This window comes from Pteropus alecto, unplaced genomic scaffold (assembly GCF_000325575.1).
Source record: "Pteropus alecto unplaced genomic scaffold, ASM32557v1 scaffold13, whole genome shotgun sequence".
Lineage (NCBI taxonomy): Eukaryota > Metazoa > Chordata > Mammalia > Chiroptera > Pteropodidae > Pteropus > Pteropus alecto.
Window position 1 is genome coordinate 7,179,916 of NW_006434373.1, and position 8,394 is coordinate 7,188,309.

The 8,394-nt window shown below is 30.6% G+C and overlaps 1 pseudogene; it reads right to left on the reverse strand.

Annotated features, from left to right (window-relative positions):
• Positions 1-3,288: 3,288 nt before the first annotated feature.
• Positions 3,289-8,394, reverse strand: part of LOC102877975 — a 7,962-nt pseudogene continuing 2,856 nt past the window's right edge.

An 8,394-nucleotide genomic window follows, 5' to 3' on the forward strand; every position in this document is an offset into this window, starting at 1 on the left:
AGAATTTGCTCTTACTATGAAGTAAGCAAAGTAACAAACATTTCAACTGGAAGATACAATTATTCTATATAATATAATCTTATCTAAATCATATAGAATAAAGATTAAAATTATGTTGTAATAACTTTTCACATTTATTAGTTAACTTTGGAACAAATAAATGCTTTTCACTTAATGTAGTACCCCTGAGTTCAGATTGTCACTAGGGATCTTATATGTCATGATTATTATCCAAGGTGGTGTTAAAAATAGTTTAAGATAAACTATTTTTCCCATTAATTAATTAATTTATTGATTGATTTTTTTCCCCACTACTATTCATCATTCAATTATTTGGGATCTAAATCAAAAATTCCATATTCTGTTAGGTTTTTAACTTACTTTCAGTACACAGAAAATATGTAATCACTAAATTTCTTCAAATTCAGCTTTCCATCTGTAAAATATACATAATAATTCCCACTAAATTTTTAATAAGATTTAAATATAGCAGCATGTATAAAAATGAATGTACATCACAAAATGAAAATCATTGTTCTGCTTTGGATATATTCTAACTGGTTGATGGATTATAGAATTATTGGAACAGAAATATCTTCCTCTACATCCATGGATTTCTGCCACTATTGGGTAGTGCAGTGTTAACCATTCCTATTAATATCACTTCACATCAGTGTTCATTCTAAAACATGTTGCCAGTTTTTTAAAGCCAGAATTCTTCTTTAAGAATATTCAAAGCCATCTGATGAAATTGCTTGCAAGATTATTGCTTAAAATCAAAAGCTTACTGAAATTCTAATATATAATCATTTTTGGAAGAAAGTGAAAGATTAGAAACTAATTTGTTTTTAGTTGAAAGCTGTAAAACTCTCTGTCTTTGCACACTTGTCCACTACAAGTGGAGGTTTAATTCAGAGAATAGACCAAAGTATTAGCAGGACAAAAAAATATTTCAGTTAGTATATGGAAAGATAAAATATAAACATTATGGAATACTAGTTTACTAAGTTAATATATAGTATTTATCTATCCATCCATCAATCCATCCAAATTAAAAAAAATTGTATTACAAAGGCAAAATCTGTTATTTAATTATTATTAAGTGACAAACACTACTTACAATGACTTACTATGCCAAAATACACAAACTTATTTTGAGATAAATATGATATAGTGGATCTTTAAGTTTCCTAGTAACATTCAATAAAAATCTTAGTAAAAAATAACTAAAAATAGCTAGCAATTATTTTCTCCTCAAGTACTGTTGTAATCATTTTATTTTGCCCTCACAACCCTCAGTAGTAATTATTGTTATTCACATTCTGTATGTGAAGAAACTGAGGCATAAAAAGCTTTAATAAATTTCTCAAGGTCATAAAGTTGTTGCTTTATTATTTAATCCACAGAAAGATTTAGACCACTCATTAGTATTTCTAAGTGACTAGAGTGATCTTTAAGAATTTTTGTAACAAACTCGAGAGGAAACCAGACAAAGTTGCTTTAACATCACTTAGATTTTGTAAAATAAAAGTGTGAAAGATTAAGTCATATGAGATTGTAATGACAAAGTTCTGTTAAAAACATAACTTCTTAAGAGAAAGCAAGTGTTTGAGTAAAATGTATTTTATATTTTAGCATGCAAATGAAAAACTGTAGTTTTAAAATACCAGATAATTTAGTTAATTATGCCCCTCCTCTTTTAAGGTAATTAATCTGAAGAGGAGAAATTCCCCAACGAGAAAAATTATCTTATTAAAGTTTTCTTTCAATTATTGTATTCGACATCTCTAGACGATAAAATTTATAATTAAGGAATTAGAGTATTATAATTTTTTTGAGCAGATAACTTTCTAAAGCTAAAAAATAACAAGACATTTATTGTGATCTGGATTGTCATCATTATCAAAATCATCAGTACAATAATTCTGGGTACCTTCAGAGAAAAAGAAAGAGGATGATGATTGTCCTGCAGAAATTTGCATACTAAAATTCATATTCTCATTGTCGAATACATATATTATGAAATGTATGAAAGGCATCTCTGTGCTATCAAGCTAATGCAGGTAAGAAACAGAAATCTACAAGTTCTAAACTTATACCTTGAATTGTAAATATACATTTCCCCTGAATGTCTAAAAATGGCACCCATGCTCTTCAGATGGCTACAGATGGGAATGCTGTTTTTTTTGTTCATTTGTTTGTTTTTTTAGCTTTTATCTCAATGATAGCTGATAATTGCTTTCAAGATTACCTTTCCTGAGACAATACTATTATTTCTTATTTATTCTTCAGTCATATGCTTCATTTTTACCAAGTTTCCTACAAATAGAATTCTAATCTACCTTTTTTTCCTATAGAAATGTGAGAATATTATGAACTCTTGCTTTTCTCTCTCTTAATATGTCATAAAGATCATTCCACATCAGTGCCTATATTGGTGGCTAATTATTTCTAAAGATGGAGTTTAGTTGTATAGATGTAACATGATTTATATAACCAGTCAAAAAATTGATAGCCATTTAGACGTTTTTAATCTTCTACTGTTTTGAACTGTTGTCATGAATGACTTTGTGCACATTTACTTGGAGGACAAATATATATAAAGAAATAAAATTGCTAAATCAAAGATTGTGTGCATTTTAACATATATCTGTAAAATATATTATAAAAGTAAAAAAAATGTATATATAAATGTATGTGTGTATGTGTGTGTATACTTAACTTGCCTTCTGTAGATGTGTCAGTTTCACAACTGTCAGTAATATATAAGAATGACTCACCAGCACAAGATACTGTGAGTTTCTTTTCATTTTTTTAATAGCAAGAGTTTTTATTAATTATTTTTAAAATACAGCAGGTTTTGTGGCAACTTATACATTTCTACTATAATAATAACTTGATACTTTGAACCTAGAAAAAAAATATAACCAAAAATTCATTTATAAATGCAAAGCAGTTACCCTTTGTTTAGGAGTGGTTCAGATTAATGCATAATTTTGTTTTTAAGAAAAAGATGAGTGTTGCAATTAGATATATAACCATTTAGTTACACCTATTCTGTTAAAAATATGTTCTTTTAAAGAATCCATTTTAAATATCTTATGCTTTTATTTAGTGATTTTCTCTGTGGAAGAAGTACTCTTTGATCAACAGTACTCAGGAAACTGATCACACCCAGATCATACAGATATGTACAATCCAGGCTTCTCCAAGGGAGACCAGCTCCAACTTGTGACGAATACCCAGTTCAGAATTTAACGATAAGGTGGTAACTTATGACCGTACTAATCATTCTAAAATGTTAACAACTTTAGGTATCTTTGTTTTGAGTTACTGTGATTTAGGCACATCCAAAATTTCTTCATAGTCCACACTCATTTCAATTGCCCAGCGACCAACTGTAACCATTCTATCTGAACTCTAACTTTGAAGACAATCTTTCTTAAAATGATCCATAGAACCACAAAGTCTGCAGCAACCACCATCAGCATAGAGTTCATTTCCACACACACAAAAAAACATTTCTCAAAAGGAAATTCACCAAGAGCTGCGTCTACTTTAGCTTTGCACTTGGTTATTTCGTGCTCTGTGGATCCACACTAGTAACATATTCTAGTGCCCATATCTTGATTCTCAAGGGGGGCTGGGCAATCTGCAATCTCATGGCCAGGTTGTCTACCATGGAAACATATCATTGCATTTTTCTTTGCTGCTTGTCTTTTAAATCCTCTTCCTTCCCTACGACTATCTTTCTTTAACTAAAATTTCTTCCCTTACTTCCTGACTGTCTGTTGCTATCAGCTCCCCGTTGTGAACCATTTGAGTTTGCCTTAGGTACTCCATGAACCCATTCAATCTTCATTTGAGTACTTTTTTTTTCTTTTTGTTCTTTTTGTGTTTTGCTTGGGGTGCATCATTTTTAAGGGACAGCCTATTGGCTTCAAGTTGTTTACTCTTTGGTCGGTTTTGGCTGTTTTCCTTAAAGGACCCCTTCCCATATCCTCCCACGAAGTTGCAGGCAAAAGTCTTTTATTATGTGTGGTAGTAACTCGTGCCCATTTGGTCAAGGTTTCATGAGAGTTGCTGTATCAGTCTGGGGGTTCCGGGGGCACCATCTGACTCAGCCGCGCGTACGTAGCTCCTTACCACGCATGAAACCTCCAGAGCAGCAGAGTTAGCATGCCAGCGGAGCCCGTCCCCCAGCAGCTGCGGCGGCCAGACTTTGTTTTCACTTTTGCCCATCTTTGCCAAATTTAATTTACATTTATCTTATTATGAATGAGGTAGAATATCTTTGCATATAGTTAAAGCGTATTTGTTTATTTTCTGAAATTTGTATATTCATATCCTTTATTAATTTTTCCTTTGCATTTCAATTTAATTCTAATGGATTTGTACAAACTATTTATGCACAAGGAAATTTACCTTTTATATAATACGAATTGCAAGTATCAACCTCACTGTCAAAAATTGAATTATTAGTCAACTTTTCATTTCTGTTTAATAGTATTATACATCAAAGCCTTGGCCCTTGCTGTGTTATGAGACAATATACTTCTCTATCCCTTGACTTTGTCCTTGTCAACGTGACTTATTTTGGTCAACTGTGAGTTCACAGATGTGACAGGAGTGGAGACTTTAGTCTTACTTAAAGACTGGTCTTAAATTCTGGTATTTTGTGACCCACAATTAGAAGAGGTTCCCACCAGTTAACATTGTCCTTTTATCCTGGTCACCACAATAAACACTTGCAAAGATCTGAGACCAACCACAGCCAGCATCCAGCACAGCTGGTGCTGTAGGCTGAAGCAGAGACCCCCAGCAATACAATCTGGATTAGTTTATTCAGATGCAAAGTGAGGCTGTGTGAACGTGAGTATAAATACTTACTGCAGTGAACCTCTGAGACTTGGAGGTACTTACACAGCAATAGATGACACAAATATTAAATAGTCATGTGTCTCTAATTGTCATGTTCTTTTTTCTAAAAAAATGTATTTTTTAAAAATTTATATAGCTTGAATTTATTAATCACTTTTATATATACCTTCCGGGATTTGTATTTTGTTGAGAAAAGTCTAACCACTAAAAAAGTGAATTAAAATGAGATATTTTATATTTATTTTATTGTATTTTAAAGTATTTTTACATTTAATTATTTGATACCTTTAGAATTTATTTTAATATAAAGATTAGAGTAAGAATTAAAATACATTTCAACTCAAATATTGCCATGCTATTTATTTAATAAACTATGTTTCCTTTACTGATATAAAAAGATTCCTTTAAATATATTGAATTTCCCAATGTATAATGGTTTATTTATGAAATTTCTTGACTGTATATATATATACGGTCAAGAAACTAACTCTTTAATCATTTCTTTAATATTGGTTGGATCCAATATGTTTAATAGCCTTCATTCTGGGAAGTATTCTTCTATATTTTGCCTTAGGACACCAAAATAATATTAGTATTTCGAAAAAGATTTTAATTGGCATTTTTATTGGAATTACCTAAAATGTAGAGATTGATTTAGGGACAAGTAATTCTCTTTAGAATATACTGAGTCTTCATTTTCAAGTATATAATATAATTTTACTTATTACTCTTTAGTGTTCCTCAAGAATGTTTTTTAAAGTTTCTTGATGTTATGTCTATTCTTTAATTGTATCAACTTTATCTTATCTTGCTGTTTGTCTACATAGAAGATACATAAATTTTGTATCCAGCCATTAAGTCAGTTATATTTTAATCTGAGATTTATTCTTATCTTTTCTTGTTTATCATAGTATTCTAAGTGAAATATAATATCTTAAAGTAACTATAAGTTTTTTTTTTTTTTTTAACATTTCCTTTCTGATTTAAAAAAAAAAAAAACTATTAGGAAATAATTGGAGAGTCACGTGCAGCCCTAAAAAAACAATACAAAAAAATCCTGTGTACTTTTTACCCAGTTTTCTCAAATGGTAGTATCTTGCAAAAACACAATAATGTATAACACAGTATCACAACCAGGATTTTGACATTGATACAAACTACACAAGAATTCTATCACACAAAGATTATAACTGTCTCCCTTTTATAGCCACACCTTCACCCTCTCCTTAACCCCACTGAGACAGTCTTTCCTCCATTTCTGTACTTTTGTTATTTCAAGAATATTATATGAAATAAATAGAATTGTAGAGTATAAAATCTTCTTGTGATTGGCTTTTTCGCTCGGCATAATTTTATAGAGATCCATCCAGGTCGTTGAGTGTATCGATAGTCTATGCAGTTATATTGCTGAGTAGGATTCTATGGTATAAATATACCACAGTTTGTTTAATCATTCACCCATTGAAAGACAACGGAATTGATTCCAGTTTATGATTATTATGAATAAAGTTTCTATGAGCATTCTATGCAGGTTTTTGTTCTTACTTTTCTGAGATAAATGCCTAGGAGTGAGTGCAATTGTAGAGTGGCATATTTTAGTGTTTATAGAAGTAGGCATACTGTTTCCTAGAGTGTGTAGAAATGTTTTACATGTACACCAGCAATGTATAAGTGACTTAATTCCTCTCCATTCTCATTAACATTTGATGTTATCACCATTTTTAATTTTATTTTTACTTTAGCCATTCCAATAGGTGTGTAGTGATATCTTATTGTGATTTTAATTCGCATTTCCCTGACAGCTAATGATGTTGAACATCTTTTCATGTTCTCATTTGCCATCTGTATATCTTCTTCAGTGAATTGTCTCTTCATGACTTTTACCTTGTTCTAATTGGATTGTTTGCTTTTTAACTGAGTTTTGAGAGTTCTTTTTATATTTATTGTATATTCTTTGTTAGATAAGTGGTTTGCAAATATTTTCTTCTGCTCAATAGCTTATTTTGTTTTGTTTTTTTTCCTGCTGTCAAGTTTAAGAACTCCTTGTCTAGCCCAATATCATAGAGATTCCACTTGCCTTTTGCTCGTATGGTTGAAGATGGAAACAGTGTTATCTGTGGCATTTGGCTGGAGTAGAGCAGTTATTGTCTAAAGTTGTCTGTCTTGTTTAACTTCCCCTTTCTGTCCCTTTAAATAGAAAAAGCAAGCTTTTGTTGGAGAGTTTTTATTTTTTTTTTGTCTGCACACATTGGGTTTCCAGATTGACAACTTTTCAAATCCAAGTCAGAGAAATATGACCCACAAAGAAAATCCAGAGAACTCACCACCACATCTTTCCTTGGGTGTCAATGTGTCTGGCCAGTCTGCCTCCTCCTCTCCACCTTTCAGAGTCTCTTTATGTTTATTTTATGTAGAATGTCCAGGGTTTTTAGTTGTACTTAGCAGGAGAAATAAGTATATATAATCCACCTTCCTGAAAACAGAAGTCTCCACTCACATTTTTCTCTCTCATTTCTATTCTCATCTAACTGGATTAACCTGTGTATCCACAACAAAGTTTAATAACAATAATGATAATAAGATACTCATTATTATTCTTACTTTAAAGATAATACTTTCATTAAAGTTCTATATGCTTTTATAACATTAAGAGAATGTTCATGTAGAAATTTTTATTTTATCCATTAAAGAGATAGGGATTCATTTTATGTGCTGTAAAAGTAATTATCTATTCTCATTTAATTAAGAATTTTTATAAGAAATTAATGTTGCATTTTAAAATATCCATTGAATATACAATGAGATCATAGCATTTTACTTTCATTCATCAATATGATGAATAAAATATTCTAACACCAAAACATCTTGGCATTATACCTTAAATCCTATGTGGTCATCCATGTTGAATCTGGATTCTATTGTAGTATTTTATTTGTGTTTTTTAATTGACATTCAAAAGAATGATTTGTCATGATTTTCTTTGTGCTCCTTTCGAGCTATTTTTGATGTCAACAAAATCATTTCATTTTTTAAAAATGAAGGTTTTTTTTCTGTCTTAATGTTTAATGACAGATAAAGTTGTGTTTAAAGTTTCTTTACGTAAACATTGTATATTCTCATTAAGTTTGTTCCTAGATATTTTATTCACAATATATTTTATTGTCTTTCTTAAATAGTTGATAGAATATGCTTTTAAATTGTCTAGGCCTGATATTTATCTGGGAGTAGTTCTTGACAATTGTCTCTATTTCTTCTAGAGGTCAGTCTAGTTACTTTATATTTTCCTAGGCTATGACCTTTTCAAAGTCACTTGAGCCAAACTAACTTCCACATTTTTGTCAGAGAGAACTCAGACGTACTTGTTGTGGTAAAGATATAAATACTGTAGGTTGTTCCTTCTGCTATTATTGTTGTTATTATTGTTATTGTTATTATTATTCTATTATCTTTCCATATCTATTAACCCCAGACTTTGATCTATTAAAAAAAAAATGCCTAGAAAATTATTCTAGC